General features: G+C 39.7%; 1 protein-coding gene and 1 pseudogene across 4 annotated transcripts in view; one reads left to right on the forward strand and one right to left on the reverse strand.

Moving 5' to 3' along the window:
* LOC127808538 (casein kinase II subunit alpha-2-like) overlaps positions 1 to 1,128 on the reverse strand; it is a 4,143-nt pseudogene extending 3,015 nt beyond the window's left edge.
* LOC127808821 (uncharacterized) overlaps positions 1 to 13,496 on the forward strand; it is a 62,043-nt gene extending 48,547 nt beyond the window's left edge. Inside the window, exons 1-2 of one of the 4 annotated variants that reach the window (XR_008024983.1) lie at positions 5,817 to 6,005; positions 6,270 to 6,622. The gene's annotated coding sequence lies outside the window, so the exon portion shown is untranslated. Of the gene's footprint in view, positions 1 to 5,816; positions 6,006 to 6,269; positions 6,623 to 12,688; positions 12,878 to 13,143 lie in introns of those variants that run through there. The other 3 variants (XR_008024985.1, XM_052347471.1, XM_052347470.1) reach the window with 3 other exon arrangements.
* Positions 13,497 to 17,163: the final 3,667 nt, after the last annotated feature.

Here is a 17,163-nt window from a genome sequence, read left to right on the forward strand (position 1 = left end):
AAGGATGAGCCATATCGTTTCTTTCTTTGGCAGTGAAGTCTTTCTCAACTGCCATACTGGAACGACTTGTCCAAAAATTCAATTGCCTTTGGAACAACCACATGTTGATTATCGGAATTAATGCATTTTGTCCATGGTTTCCTGGTATGTACTCCACAAGGGCAACAGAATGTGGGTCCATCTCCAGTTGGCACGTGCTAAGACAAGCATTTAGTTCATTTGTTCCAAGCACCTTGGCAATTTTTCTGCAGATGATCGTAATTTCAATGCCCATAGAAAAATGGCTCCCTCGCGGAATATCATCCCAGCAAACATACAACCAATGCTCCACAAGTCCAAAGGAGTAATCATAATCTTGCAAATCAACAAGAACCTCAAGGCCTTTGAAGTATCTTAAAGCAACACGAACATCATTCATGCTCTTTCCCAGGATTATATAACTCTGCAAGGCCCCCATCTATAAGATGAAGCTTACGCGCGCTGCTTGTGATAAATTTTAACATTGTGGGGCTTCACATCACGATGCAGGATACCTTGAGAGTGGCCGTAATCCAAAGCCTTAAAAGTTCATATATGTAATATCAAGTATCGAAATTGCAAGAAAGCGCATAGCACTTTAAAGTTTGCGCTATTCACATACTCAACATCAGACTTGGGGTCTTTGATTGCTGATCATAACAATATCAGGCAATTATTTAATAATATATGGCCCACCACAAAGGTTCCGTAGAATTTTTATTTACCTCTTGATCTTCTTCTTCTTGACAGGTTTAAGGATCTTGATAATACACTCATCGTTATAGGAGCCATGAACGCCTTCGAAAACCTGGCTGTATTCCCCTGCTGACATTCCTTACAACTTCATAGTCATCCTGCTCCCCATTGGATGGTGAGGGAATAATAATCCCAGTACACTATGTAATAACTGATAATTTTTTTAAGGACTCAAGTGTAATTACTTTGGGGCATAAGTGAAAATTTTCAATTTTTAGGCTAAAATGTAATTTCTCAAAATCGTGGAGATTAAGTGTAAATTTTAGAAACTTGAGGACATAAGGAAAGAAGGTCAAAATGAAAGAAATTGAAAGTTGGGGAGCAAAAATACAAAGCAAGTGTGAAATCCGCCATGACAGTTAATGGCTACACTGGCTGCCGGTGTGGAGGTCGAATCCCGACCGTTTGAGGGTGCCTAGGGCCATCATGGCCTAGGCCTAGACTTTGCGATGCAAGGCGAGGTCGTGGTTGGACGGAGATGTGCGGTTGGAGAGGCTATATATAGCAGGAAATAGGTTGAGAGTTTTATAGAAATTAAGTCAAGTAATCAAAGCAATCGAGGGAAAATTTGAGAGTATTATTAAGGGGCTTTTGTTCTCTAAGTTGTGGAGATTATTTTTGAAAATTTTGAGTGAGTGAGGTGTTGATTTGAGGTGGTTTTAAGCCTTGCTGAAAAATTGAGAATTCGTCGGAGCGAGCTTTAACGGCCAAATCGAAGGTGTTCCAATTGGAGTCATCGTGCAATAGGGATACCATTGTGTTCGGAAGAATAAATAAGCCAAGAAGGAAGAAGAAAATCGAAGAAACAAGCCCAAAACCTGTCATCGACAGTGAAAAGAAAGCCAAAGAAGACGACCGGCTTCGAGCGCATGGGTGCACACACAAGGCGCGTGAATGTAAGGAAAAAATAGAAAAAAATGAACAAAATAAAGGAAAATTAGAAAAATATTATGAAAAATTAGGAAATTATGTTTTATTAATTTCCTGAAAATTTTGGCCAGGAAGTTTGCCAAGGCTCGAGTTTTGAAGTCAGGGTACGCATACCGAGAGAAAGCCTAAAAAGCTAAATCAATGTGAGTGGTTCACCCAAAAATTTTATACGTGGTATTATTTGCTTAAGTGAGCATGAAATTGCGAGGGTTTCACCAAGTTTATGTTGACATATGTGCTTCTTGTCATACATATGCATTGCACACACACACACACATATAAGTCCAAGCCCATTTTGGTCCTTTACCATTTCATTCCTTTGTTTTTATTTTCCAACAATCCATTGCATTTAGGCCTTTCAATCATTATCCCAACCCATTTGTTGACATGATCAACCCAATTTATACATCATTTAAATTTTCCACTTACATTTCATTTTTCCCATGAATTAACATTCCCATTAATTTTCCTTTTTTAAAACACATAAAATATTTTGACCCATTTAATTTGGACAATGCTCGAAATGCATTACACATAATAAAACCATATTTCTCATAAAATTCTAGACCCATTAACAAGTCGTTACAATTTGAGTTTTTGAAATTTTTTTGAAAATTGATAAAAACTCTTACATGACACACCAAGTGTTGGCGTTTCCGTTCACAACTACTACCTTTCCCAAAGGTAACAACATAGCACACACCGATCTCTTTGTGATGTCTCATCTTGATGACACTTTTGACCAGGGACAAGTTTAAAGTTATACTCTTAGGTGTATCAAAAACCTTACAATCGAAGTCACACCTCAATTCTTTTCAACATAGAGTAAACCTAGGGACTTTGTCTTTAGGCATATTATATTTAAGTAATTGTTGAATTAATAAATAAATACAAAAGAGAAAGTTTGTCAATAGATAACATGAACGTGAAACAACTAGATATATTACTCAACAAATATATCACATCTTAATATTCAAGTACAACTTAACACTTAAGTTGTAAGGCATACATTAACAGAAATGCCTTCACGCAGGAGGAAATGCCTGTACTCGGGAGGAAATGGCTTTACTTGGGAGGAAAAGCCTGCATCAAGAGGAAATGCATGCATTCCTCCTTCTAAGTGGAAATTCCCTTTACCTGGCTTACTCTTTGGTGAAAATTTTTCTTCTCCCAAAAGGGATGGCATAACACACCTACACCACCATACATTAATTTTAACACCTGCTATAATATCTGAGATTTTTCTAAAGGACTCAAGTATAATTTATCTTGGGTCGTAAGTGAAATTTTCAAATAATTTAGGGTTATAGTGTATCTCTCACAGTTATGAGAGACCGAATTGACTGTAGGGAATGTTTTGGAACTTAGATATCAAAGAAAGAAGATATGGGATTGACGATCTCAATACGAGATTTATGACACTGAAAGCGGTCATATCAAAAAAAGTTTTCAGTACAGCTAAAATGTAGTCTGAAAAATCGAATAATCGTAAAGGGACTTTTGAGAAGTCAACGGGACCCTGAGGGGGCTTAGTTTTATGTAAGGATCAACCCTAAAGTGGTTTTGGGGGTGAAACAAAGGTCATATGAGAGTGTAGAGATGAGATTGCACTTATCGAGTAATTTAGAGTTATTAATTTTGAATTTTAAGTATCGTAATGCAAATTAATTTAATGTTTGAGGGTGTAATTGCAATTAGAGAAATGTCCAAACGAAATAAAGATAAAATTTTGGATTTATTATGTAATTTCCCTTATATCATAGTGCATTATATAATATATATATATGTGTGTGTGTGTGTGTGTGTGCGCGCGCGCGCACGCGCGTACGCGCGTGGTGGCCAAGTTGCTACAAGGAGTTTCATGGCTAAGTTTGCTGCAAGAGTGATGGCCAAGGTAGGGGAGTCGGTGGAATGGCGGTGGAATGGCTATAAATAGGGTAGGAATTGGAAACAATTGGAAGGAAAGATTGAGAGAGAGATGAGTGAGGTAAAGATGGCAGAGGAAGCAAAATGGCAGCCATGGCTGTGTGTGAGGCAAGCAGCAAACAACAACAAGGGAAGGTTGTTGTGTATGTGCAGTGGTTCAGCCTGCGACAGGAGTAGCAACGACAGTCGCAATGGTGGCCGATGGCTGGTGTTGCAACAACGAAGCTGCGGCCATGGTGATGGTCGTAGGGGCGTGTAGTGGTGGTCCAGCAAGGCAGCGGTGGCCAACGAGGACAGCGGTGGCACACGGAGGTGGCTGGCGTGTAGCAGTTTGTGCGCATGAAAGAGAAGGAAGGAGGAAGAAGAAGAAGAAGAAGAAAAAAAAAAGAAAAAGAAAGAGAAAACAAATGGAAAAATATGGAAAAAAATCGAAAAAGCTTTCAAAAAATTCTAAGAATTAATTTGGGGCTAGAGGAGCATGTTGAAGCAAGAAAATTATCTAGTCACGTGTTTCAAGGTCAGGGCACGTATACTGAGGAAGCCTGAGAAGCTAAGTTAAGGTGAGTGGTTTTTCCCGAAAACTTATACGTGTTATGTTTTGCCTATGTTGAGAATGATATTCACAAAGTTTGCTAAGTTATATATAATTTATGTGCATCTTGACATATCTATACTTGTATTGTTGCATCGATAGTTGTGATTTTTCACTTGACATGATATTGTTGGCATATCGATACTTATGAACGGGATGGGTTGTTGCCCTGATAGTGTAGCCGTAATTCCCCAAAAATGTTGCTGGAATAACGTACAGGGGTCTCCTGTGCTGTGTGTGCATGCTAGGATGACTACCTAAAAGTTCCGTGTCAGGCTGGATTGCTAGGGAAGTTACACTAGGGAGTCTGTTTATTCATGTCCTTGCATCATGTATTCATGTAACTGTTTGAACCCTCACTTAGATGATTCAACATCTAACTTGGACTATGCCCCTAGAACATTCAACATTCCAGTTAGGACTTGCAGCTAAGGCAAGGAAGTGGTTGTGATGTAACAACACGAGATGACGTGTTCGATGGGTTTGTTAAGTTGTTTCGGTAATTTGCTTCTTCAGGAAGATTCAGATATGTTTTAGCCATGTTAAGAAAACTTATGATGAATAGTCTTATTAAATGTAAGAATGTTAGTTGCGAATGTTGAAAAATGATTATGTAATAAATATGGTTCAATGTTATTTTGAGATAGTTTGATGATTATATCATTTATTATTGTATTATTTTTATGAGATATTTTTTAAATTTATTTTTTAATTGAGTATGGTTCTCCATGTATTCTGTTTTGAAAATGTGATGTTATTATGAAATTATGATATCCTTCAGGTTTTGATTCTTGATTCCGCGTTTGTAATGATATGTTGGGGGATTTTCTTTGAAATACGGTACTTGAGGTGTAACGCCCAAGATTTTAAAACTGAAATATAATACTTGGGATTTTTAGCTTCTAATACTTGAGGAAATATGTCCTTTCAAGGAATTATAGAAACCTTGAGACAAATGATTAGTTTTTGAGCCAGTGGCAAAATCGTAAATATTGAAGTTCGGGTAAAAATATAATTTACCTAAAATCTTGGGGTATTAGCGTAATTTATCCTTTCTTTGGGGGCTAAAATGCAATTAAAAAATAGCCCGGGGACTAAGTTGCAAGGGCCTAAGTGCAAATTATCCGAAAATTTTGGGCCAAGGTGCAATTCTTGAAACCTAAAAAATCTCATCAAAATATCTCAAACTAAATAGTTAAAGTAACCAAATATAGCTAACTAGTTAAAGGTGTAATGATGGGATATATGGAGAAAATCAATTAACCATGTGGGTGTAATGATGGGATATGTAGAAAATCAAATAACCATGTGGGAGTAATGATGGGAAATGTAGAAAATAAATTAACTATGTGAAGTAATGATGGGAAATGTAGAAAAATGAATTAAATCGTATGAGATGTAATGATGGAAGTGTTGAAAATGTAATTAAGCATGTGAGGTTCAAAATATCAAGGACACATGGCAAGCTTCCACTGGTCATTACAAAGATAAGATAAGAACACATGGATATAAATGATTATATGGGACACATGGCACCATTTGATAAGAACACATGGATAGAAATGATTATATAGGATATTTGGCAATGTGAACACTTGGGAGTCATGATGAGTCCCAAATAATTACATGACACGTGGCAGGTTATGATTTGTTGGATAATTCTATAAATAGAACCTTTGGGTGAGTTTTGGGTATTCCAAATCAATCGAAGCTAAGTTTATGCCATATTGAGAGGTGTAAAGGTGAAGCCTTAAACATTCAAATCTCATCAAACCAAGTTGAGGTAAGTACATTATGAACTATTTATGATGTTTAAGCATGACCATGAACTATGTTATGTGGTCCCTCATGTTATGTTATGTTCACGCAAGTTTCGGGATCGGAGCTCGGTAGCGCTACGCACGAGGGTTCTTACCCCTGCAAGTTGGTGGAACCTCTCGTGTCTCCATATGATATGTTATGTTATGTCATGACTTGTTTAAATACATATGATGGTTCTCTTGTACTTACTGAGATTTGCGTAATCTCACCCTTATTTTTCCCCCAGGTGATTATGAATGCGGAGATCGGGACGTGGAGCGTGGTGGATCAATGAAAAAGAATTTTTCAAGAATTTAAGTTTTAGTTTCCTTTTGAAACAAAGTTCTTGGGGTTGAACTCTGATCTTTTCTTATATGTATGCCATAAAGCATGTCTTGGATTTTTATCTAATTTCAAGGAAGTATGAGTTTGGCTTTAAGCTCCGGATATTTTTATATATGTTATTGCTATAAAGAATCTTCGCGAAGTCTCGTTTCTTCTGTTGAAACCATGTTTCCATGTCAAACTTTATATTTACACAAAACGTGCTTTGAATTTTTATTATGTTCTAAACTTTACTTAAGTTTATAGAAGTCTGGTTTCTCCAATTTTTCTGCGTTAAACCTTAAAGTTCGTTTGAATATTATTATTTATTGTTAAGCATGTAAGTAAGTTACGGGTGTCACAAAGTGGTATCAGAGCAAGTTTTACTTTCCTGTAGACTCAAATTGTTTTGAAAGAAAATTTTGTACTTTTAGTAAAATTTGTAAGGAAATTCTTTTAAGGAAACATGAAAATCCACCACGTCCCGTTCAAGCTTCTGATCTCCGGGTAAGTTATAAGAATTGCTATGCTTATTCTTTATGGATACTATCTTCATGCAAGCCATATCCCCCTTAACTATGTAGTTATTCTCTCAAGCTATATTTATGAGCATATGTTGTTATATGTATGCACACGTATGAAGCTCATGTTGGAATAAGTATGTGAGAGATATGATTCTTATTTGCCATTAATTAGTATGTGTTTTTCGCTAGTGATATTGCTCCAAACTCAAGAGTTTATGATTATAGCGGAAATACTTGTTTAGGAAGGGCTTATTAGAATGAAAGCAATTAGGAATCAAGTCCATCAAGAAGAGCTTGCATAATGAATCGTAATTAAACATAGATCTATTGTTGAGTTTATTGATATGTGTGATCGCGCTAAGGGCTTTGTCAAAAAGACCTAAACTGTCTAAGGCGAGCTTGGGACTTAAGTGGTCCACGTGACCCCCCTCCTTACCTGGAAGCTCCTTAGTTGCGTGTTATACATATTGGTATATGAAATGATGGACTAACAAATCATAGTTAATATGAAGTTCCACAATAGTACTCTTTATCCTTAAGGACCCTACATTCAGGAATTAATTATTCTTTTTCACATAAGATTATGGAAACCCGTGCAAGAAGTGCCAATAGTAGGGGCAGACAACCGCAAAATGAGGCTAGCGAAACCAACAACCTCAACGGGCAGTTCATGCAGTTCATTGATGCCATCCGCAACATGACGCCACTTGCCACACCACCAGTTGCACCTCCCCAAGAAAACCTAAGAAATAATGCTACCCTGGTTGAGCAGTTTTGGAAGCTTCAACCTCCAACTTTTGAGGGTGGGTTGGACCCTCTGGTAGCTGAATATTGGATAGCAGCAATTGAACGGATCTTTCATCTCATAGATTGTCCAGACCCTAGGAAGGTAACTTGTGCTACATATATGTTACAACATGGAGCAAGGCATTGGTGGGATTCTACTGCCAGATCCCGACCCCAGGGACATGGGTGGACCTGGGATCAGTTCAAGGAACTTTTTCTTAAGAAGTATTACCCCGCTAACATCCGTAACCAGAAGGAAGTAGAGTTCCTCATGTTAAAACAAGGTAGCTTGACCTTAATTGAATACGAAAGGAAGTTTGATGAGCTATCACGTTTTACCCCAGCCTTAGTGGATACAGAACAAAAGCGGGCAAGGCGCTTTGAACAAGGGTTGAGAGATGATTTACGGCAGGCAGTCGTAACTTTTGAGTTAGGCACGTATCATGAGGTGCTAGCTAAGGCCCAACTGGCGAACTTTAGAGAAAGCTCTAGCAGCAATAGCAAGCTATCGCAGTCTGGACCACTAGAAAAATGTAAGTGGGAGGATAAAGGTAAAGGAAAGCAGGATTATTCGAAGAAGAATAAAGGAGGCGATCCAACATCAGGGTATTATCAACTGAACCCAGTGTGTGGCAAATGTCAGAAGCGTCATACTGGACTGTGTCTCATGGGAACCGGCGCCTGTTACAATTGTGGTGAAATGGGTCATGTTGCCAAATTCTGTCCCAAGGGTCATCTAAAGAAACAACAGCAACAGCCATATCAACAGAAGCCAGGAAATCCCCCAAAGGGTCAAGCTAGGGTTTATGCTCTCTCAAGGCAAGAGGAGGATCAAGATCATAACGTATTCGCAGGTAACATCCTCATCTTTAGAATACCTGCTTATACTTTGTTTGATTCTGGTTCCACCCATTCTTTTATATCCCCTGAGTTTGCAAGTAAACTTAATGCACATGTGGAACATGTAAGTACTCCCTTAGGAGTAACGATACCCTCAGGAGGTATAATAAGCACGAATCATGTAGTAAGAACAGCTAAGGTGGAGGTCAAGGGAAATTTTTTAGAAACGACCTTATATGTCTTAGATATGCAAGAATTCGACGTGATTTTGGGAATGGACTGGCTTTCCAAGCACCATGCGACCATTCTATGCTTCGAAAAGGAAATAATTTGTAAGTATCCTGAAGGGATAGAACTTTGCCTTTCAATGGCTGAGACAAAACACCTTCCCCGTGTCATTTCAGCATTAAAAGCTAAGAAACTATTGCAGTCAGAATGATGTATTGGATTCTTAATGTCAGTGATGGTAAGGGAGGAAAAGAATTAACAGTGAATGATGTTAAAGTAGGAAAGGACTTTCCAGAGGTCTTCCCTGATGACCTGACTGAAATGCCACCAGAATGAGAAGTAGAGTTCACTATTGATTTAGTGCCCGGTTCCGCACCTATTTCTAAAGCTCCTTATAGGATGGCACCAAAGGAGCTACACGAGTTGAAAACCCAGTTAGAGGAACTTTTGGGGAAAGGATTTATTCGACCAAGTGTATCCCCCTGGGGAGCACCGGTATTATTCGTCAAGAAGAAAGATGGATCAATGAGGATGTGCATCGATTACCGGGAATTGAATAAGATTAGTATTAAGAACAAGTATCCTCTTCCCAGGATCGAGGACTTGTTTGATCAGTTACAAGGTGCACGAGTATTCTCAAAGATTGATCTAAGGTCAGGATATCACCAGTTGAGGATCAAATCTAGTGACATCTCGAAGACAGCTTTCAGAACTCGGTATGGTCATTATGAGTTTTTAGTCATGCCCTTTGGCTTGACTAATGCGCCTGGAGTTTTTATGGACTTAATGAATCGAGTTTTCTATGAGTACTTGGATAAATTTGTCATTGTCTTTATCGATGATATATTGGTGTATTCTCGAAGTGAAGAAGAGCATGAAAAACATTTGAGGGTTGTTTTAGGGATCTTGAAGGAAAAGAAGCTATTTGCAAAATTCAAGAAATGCGAGTTTTGGTTGGAGCGAGTGGTATTCCTTGGACATGTTGTCACAGCTCAAGGAATAGAAGTGGACCCCAGCAAAGTAGAAGCGGTATTAAATTGGTCAAGACCAACCAATGTAAATGAGGTTCGCAGCTTTTTGGGTTTAGCTGGATACTATAGGAGGTTCATCGAAGGGTTCTCCAAATTGGCAGGGCCTTTGACACAGCTGACTCGCAAAGGTACTAAGTTTGAATGGACAGAGAAATGTGAAACTAGTTTTGAAGAATTAAAGAAGAGGCTGGTCAACGCGCCAGTATTAACTATTCCTGAAGGGTCAGGAGGTTTTGTTATTTATAGTGATGCGTCCAAACAAGGAATTGGATGCGTATTGATGCAAAAAGGTAAGGTAGTTGCATATGCATCAAGGCAGTTGAAGCCTTATGAGCAAAACTATCCTACACATGACCTAGAACTTGCTGCAGTAGTGCATGCCTTGAAAATCTGGAGACACTATCTATACGGAGGTAAATGCGATATCTATACCGATCATAAGAGCCTTAAGTACATCTTCACACAAAAAGAGTTGAATATGAGGCAAAGGAGATGGATGGAATTGGTGAAGGATTATGATTGTGAAATCCACTACCACCCCGGCAAAGCAAACGTAGTGGCTGACGCCTTGAGTAGAAAGAAAATGGGCCAAGTAGCAGCTTTGACATCACAAAAGCCTTTGTGGAAGGAGTTCGAGAGGTTAAGCCTCGAGATTGTCACTACGCCATCTAATTCTAATGCTCGTATGGCAGCACTCTCTGTCCGACCAACTCTCTGTGATCGGATTAAGAGCTATCAGAAGGGAGACCAATTCTTTGAGTACATCAAGGCTGAGGTTAATACTGAGAAGCGGAAGGACTTCACAATAGCTAGTGATGACACACTCTACTACCAAGGGAGACTGTGTGTGCCAAACTTTGAGGAAATAAGGCAAGAAATTCTAGAAGAAGCCCACTCCACTCCTTATTCTGTACATCCTGGAAGTACAAAGATGTATCGTGACCTAAAGGCAGTGTTTTGGTGGAGAAATATGAAAGAAGACATAGCTAAATTTGTTGAGAAGTGTTTGATATGTCAGCAAGTAAAAGCTGAGCACCAACGACCAGCAGGGTTACTGTAACCATTGGAGGTTCCAGAGTGGAAATGGGAACATGTGACGATGGACTTTGTTGTAGGATTTCCAAAATCAGTAACAGGACATGAGGTTATTTGGGTGATCGTGGATCGACTTACCAAATCAGCTCACTTCTTACCTATTCGGATGACATTTACAATGGATCAGCTGGCACGACTGTATGTTAAGGAAATAGTAAGACTACATGGTGTTCCAGTTTCCATTGTATTGGATAGGGACCCGAGATTCACATCTAACTTTTGGAAAAGCTTACACAGAGCCATGGGAACCAAATTGAGTTTTAGTACAGCTTTTCATCCTCAGACAGATGGACAATCTGAAAGGACAATACAAACTTTAGAGGATATGCTTCGTATTTGTACCCTAGAATTTGGTGGACATTGGGAGAAACATCTACCATTAATTGAATTCGCATACAACAATAGTCACCATGCATCTATTGGCATGGCACCCTATGAGGCGCTATATGGAAGGAAATGCAGATCACCTGTTCATTGGAATGAAGTAGGCGAGCGGAAGATTTTGGGTCCAGAGATTGTGGAACAAACTGTACAAGCTATTGAAAAGATCAAGGATAGTATGAAGAAGGCTCAGGATAGACAAAAAAGCTATGTAGATAAAAGAAGAAGGGATTTGGAGTTTTCCATTGGTGATAAGATATTCTTAAAAGTTACACCCATAAAAGGAGTTTTACGATTTGGGAAGAAAGGAAAGCTTAGACCTCGATTTATAGGCCCGTTTGAGATCTTAAAGCGGGTTGGGAACGTTGCTTATCAGCTAGCCTTACCACCAGATCTGTCAGCAGTACATGACGTTTTTCATGTATCAATGCTCAGAAAGTATGTCCCCGACCCAACCCATGTAATAAAGCATCAACCATTAGAGATACAGCAAGACTTGAAATATGAGGAGGCACCAATAAGCATTGTTACTCGAGAGATACGAAGGCTTCGCAATAAAGATATACCGTTGGTTAAGGTGTTATGGCAACATCATTCAGTTGAAGAAGCAACATGGGAGCGTGAGGACGAGATGCGATCCAAATATCCCCAGCTGTTTGATGACGAGAAGTAAGGTAAATTTTCGAGGACGAAAATTTTTTTAGGAGGGTAGATTGTAACGCCCAAGATTTTAAAACTGAAATATAATACTTGGGATTTTTAGCTTCTAATACTTGAGGAAATATGTCCTTTCAAGGAATTATAGAAACCTTGAGACAAATGATCAGTTTTTGAGCCAGTGGCAAAATCGTAAATATTGAAGTTCGGGTAAAAATATAATTTACCTAAAATCTTGGGGTATTAGCGTAATTTATCCTTTCTTCGGGGGCTAAAATGCAATTAAAAAATAGCCCGGGGACTAAGTTGCAAGGGCCTAAGTGCAAATTATCCGAAAATTTTGGGCCAAGGTGCAATTCTTGAAACCTAAAAATATCTCATCAAAATATCTCAAACTAAATAGTTAAAGTAACCAAATATAGCTAACTAGTTAAAGGTGTAATGATGGGATATGGAGAAAATCAATTAACCATGTGGGTGTAATGATGGGATATGTAGAAAATCAAATAACCATGTGGGAGTAATGATGGGAAATGTAGAAAATAAATTAACTATGTGAAGTAATGATGGGAAATGTAGAAAAATGAATTAAATCGTATGAGATGTAATGATGGAAGTGTTGAAAATGTAATTAAGCATGTGAGGTTCAAAATATCAAGGACACATGGCAAGCTTCCACTGGTCATTACAAAGATAAGATAAGAACACATGGATATAAATGATTATATGGGACACATGGCACCATTTGATAAGAACACATGGATAGAAATGATTATATAGGATATTTGGCAATGTGAACACTTGGGAGTCATGATGAGTCCCAAATAATTACATGACACGTGGCAGGTTATGATTTGTTGGATAATTCTATAAATAGAACCTTTGGGTGAGTTTTGGGTATTCCAAATCAATCGAAGCTAAGTTTATGCCATATTGAGAGGTGTAAAGGTGAAGCCTTAAACATTCAAATCTCATCAAACCAAGTTGAGGTAAGTACATTATGAACTATTTATGATGTTTAAGCATGACCATGAACTATGTTATGTGGTCCCTCATGTTATGTTATGTTCACGCAAGTTTCGGGATCGGAGCTCGGTAGCGCTACGCACGAGGGTTCTTACCCCTGCAAGTTGGTGGAACCTCTCGTGTCTCCATATGATATGTTATGTTATGTCATGACTTGTTTAAATACATATGATGGTTCTCTTGTACTTACTGAGATTTGCGTAATCTCACCCCTTATATTTCCCCCCAGGTGATTATGAATGCGGAGATCGGGACGTGGAGCGTGGTGGATCAATGAAAAAGAATTTTTCAAGAATTTAAGTTTTAGTTTCCTTTTGAAACAAAGTTCTTGGGGTTGAACTCTGATCTTTTCTTATATGTATGCCATAAAGCATGTCTTGGATTTTTATCTAATTTCAAGGAAGTATGAGTTTGGCTTTAAGCTCCGGATATTTTTATATATGTTATTGCTATAAAGAATCTTCGCGAAGTCTCGTTTCTTCTGTTGAAACCATGTTTCCATGTCAAACTTTATATTTACACAAAACGTGCTTTGAATTTTTATTATGTTCTAAACTTTACTTAAGTTTATAGAAGTCTGGTTTCTCCAATTTTTCTGCGTTAAACCTTAAAGTTCGTTCGAATATTATTATTTATTGTTAAGCATGCAAGTAAGTTACGGGTGTCACATGAGGTCTTAAGGGATGTATCATGGAAAGAGAATGTGTATTTATATGTTGAGCCCCAACATAGTAACATGCCTTGGAAAAGTGGGGTGTTACATCTACCTCATTGATAGCTTGTGAAATTACTTGAGAAGGTGATTTACTCTCCTTGTTTTTAAGGGTAATTATTTTAGAGTTCCCTTCCTTGATAAATAAGAAGTGGTCTCCTTACAACAAGTATCTCTAGAAGGTTATTGTAATGCCCCATTTTTCAAATATATAATAAGACTATATGATATTCATTATATGCTAATAACAATCTGAGGCGTTATTGGAAATCGTTTATCAACGAAAGCAAGGATTGAACCTGAGTATGATAAATGGCTAGGATTTCCACAAGTTTAATAGAAATCTATCACTCACTAACATATCAGAAACTATAGCAGCCTCACGAACGCATGAATTTGGGGTACAACCATAGAATCACCCACATACATCATACATCCTTAAGTATCTTAGCTACTATTTGCAATATAGTATCGAGAATACAAGTACTACGCTTGGGTTACAAGTATAAACAATGATTTCGTAAACTAAATATCCAAAACTCCAAATGCTAGCTGTTGTTGCCAAAATACAACAATCTATTTTTTTTTTTTTTTTACGTGGGAGAATATAAGGTGCGTGGTTGACCATGGGAGTTTCTAGAGACTGCCGAGTCTTAAGGGTTCTGAGAGTCAAGTGTCCCGAGAGTCTTGTTTCCAAGGTGCGATGAGAGTAGAATCTCATTTCCAATGTGCACGTGCACTGAGGGTCTCGTGACCAAGGCGAGCTGAGGTCTTGTAACCAAGGCGAGCTGAGGTCTCGTGACCAAGGCGAGCTGAGGTCTCGCGACTAAGGTGAGCTGAGGTCTCGCGACCAAGGCGAGCTGAGGTCTCGTGACCAAGGTGAGCTGAGGGTCTCGTAACCAAGGTGAGCTGAGGTCTCGTGACCAAGATGCGCTGAGGGTCTAATGATCAGGTGACCTGAGATAACCGGGTGACATGAGATAACCTAGTGGCCCTCCATAACCAAGTGACCTCATAACCGAGTGGCCTCATAATCGAGTGGCCCTCCATAACCGAGTGGTCCTACATAACCGAGTGGCCTCATAACCGAGTGGCCCTACAAAATGAGAGCAATGTTAGGGCACGGGTGGGGGTCCCCGCGCAAACCCTCCGATGCCTAAGTTAGTTCTTGAGAACCAAAAATATGAGATTGTCTTGAGGAACACAAAGTGTGTACCTTGTGATGAAGACATGGTCTCCTATTTATAGCGGAGGAAAGAGAGGAGACGTGCGATAATCGGGGCAAGAATCTCGCGGCCCATTTTGATGATTTCACAGCCCATCCGAGAGGGAAAAAATGAGAGATTAGCCCAAGCCTACTCGACCATTACCGTGTGGGGGGCCACTCGGTCATGCCTTCTTTTGCCTTTTTCCTTGGTCCAATTTGGAGTGGTTCCCGTACCTCAACTTCATTCTAGATTTACACTTTCAACTCAAATCTCTCAAAACTTAAAACACAAAAGTTGTAGATAATTTTCTTAGCTTTCCAAAGGACTTTGAATTAGCTCAATCGGAGCTCGTATGAGAAAGTTATGGCCGGAAAACCAAAGTAGTGTCGTACCCACTCGACATAACCGAGTAGGTCATGAAAAATGAGGGGAAATTGGTCTCCCCATGATCGAGTGGGGGGCCACTCGTTCATGCCTTCTTTTTCCCTTTTGTCTTGGTTCGGATCCATCTTTCTTCAATACTTGACTCTGAGCCTTAATAGTGTAGGTGCATCAACTTAGAGCCCAATTTAATCCTTGATGCATCTAGTATCTCTCAAAACTGAAAACATGAAAGTTGCAGATAATTATCTTGGATTTCCATAGGATTTTGAATCACCTCAATCAGAGCTTTTATGAGAGAGTTATGCCTAAAAAACCAAAGCAGTGTCGTAGCTACTCAGCATAACCGATTGGGCCCTCCCCACTTAGTCTCAGCTTGACCTCTTGCTCCTTCGACTTGTTTCCTTGATCTCCTACAACCCTTTGGTCCCTTGGGCTTCATGTCCATGTCTCGCGACTCTTTTAGGTCCCGTTACTCTCCAAGTTTGTAGGGCATATCAATTGTTCCCTACTCTTTTGGCCAGGTGTTTCGGGTGAAAAAGTATCTTGTCCTGTAAACTTTTTAACATTACTTCTCTTTTAGCCGCTTCATCTTCTACACATCCTCTTGAGCTTGTTCGCACACCGTGCCTTTACATTTCTGGTCTCTAGTGCTTTTCAATTCCTTTGTAGAAGTATGAGGTAGATATTCCAGCAAGTTAACTTTCCATAGATGTCGAACTATGCACCAAACCATAAGTTTGATTCTGCTCACTATTATTGTGTTATGCGTAGGATAATAGGCTTGTATTTGCTTTTACCTTGTTGTCGGGCTATAAGCGGGACAGCGAGGTTGAATATATTTTTTCCTTGTTATCAAGCCAGGAGCGGGGCAATCAAGCTTGAATCTATTCTTCCCTCGTTGCCTGGCTATAAGTAGTGCATCGGGCTTGAGTTGGTTTTTCCCTCATTGTCGGGCCATGAACGGGACAACGGGGTCGTGTTAGGTTTTTTCCTCGTTGTCGGGCTGTAAGTGAGGCAACGCTCTTGAATGTACTTTTACCTCGTTGCTAGGCTATAAGCGGGGCAACGGGCTTGAAATGTACTTTTACCTTGTTGATGGGCTATAAGCGGGACAATGAGCTTGAATTTACTTTTACCTTATTGCCGGGCCATGAGCGAGGCAACGGGCTTGACTGTACTTTTACCTCGTTACCGGGATATAAGCGAGATAACAGGCTTGAATGTACTTTTACCTCATTGTCAGGCCATGAGCGGGGCAATAGGCTTGATTGTATTTTTCCCTCGTTGCCGGGCCGTGAGCGGGGCAACAGGCTTGAGTGTACTTTTACCTCATTGCCGGGCCGTGAGCGGGGCAATGGGTTTGAATGTACTTTTACCTTATGGACGGGCTATAAGCGGGACAATGGGCTTGAGTTTATTTTTCCCTCGTTGCCGGGCCGTGAGCGGGGCAACGGGCTTGAGTGTACTTTTACCTCATTGTCGGGCCGTGAGCGGGGCAATGAGTTTGAATGTACTTTTACCTCATTATTGGGCTATAAGCGGGACAATGGGCTTGAGTTTATTTTTCTCTCGTTGCCGGGCCGTGAGTGGGGCAGCAGGATTGAGTTTATTTTTCCCTCGTTGCCAGGCCATGAGCGAGGCAATGAGCTTCACTGTACTTTTACCTCATTGCCGGGCCGTGAGCGGGGCAATGGGCTTGAATGTACTTTTACCTCATTGCCGGGCAGTGAGTCGGTCAATGGGCTTGACTATATTTTTCCCTCATTGCTGGGCCGTGAGCGGGGCAATAGGCTTGAGTGTAGTTTTACCTCGGGCAGTGAGCATGGCAATGGGTTTAAATGTACTTTTACCTCATTGTCGGGTTATAAGCGGGACAATGGGCTTGAGTTTGTTTTTATTTCCTGTAAGCAAAGCATAACAAACAACTTTCATAAAGCAATGTGTA

Source organism: Diospyros lotus, chromosome 8, assembly GCF_014633365.1.
Source record: "Diospyros lotus cultivar Yz01 chromosome 8, ASM1463336v1, whole genome shotgun sequence".
NCBI classification, from domain to species: domain Eukaryota; kingdom Viridiplantae; phylum Streptophyta; class Magnoliopsida; order Ericales; family Ebenaceae; genus Diospyros; species Diospyros lotus.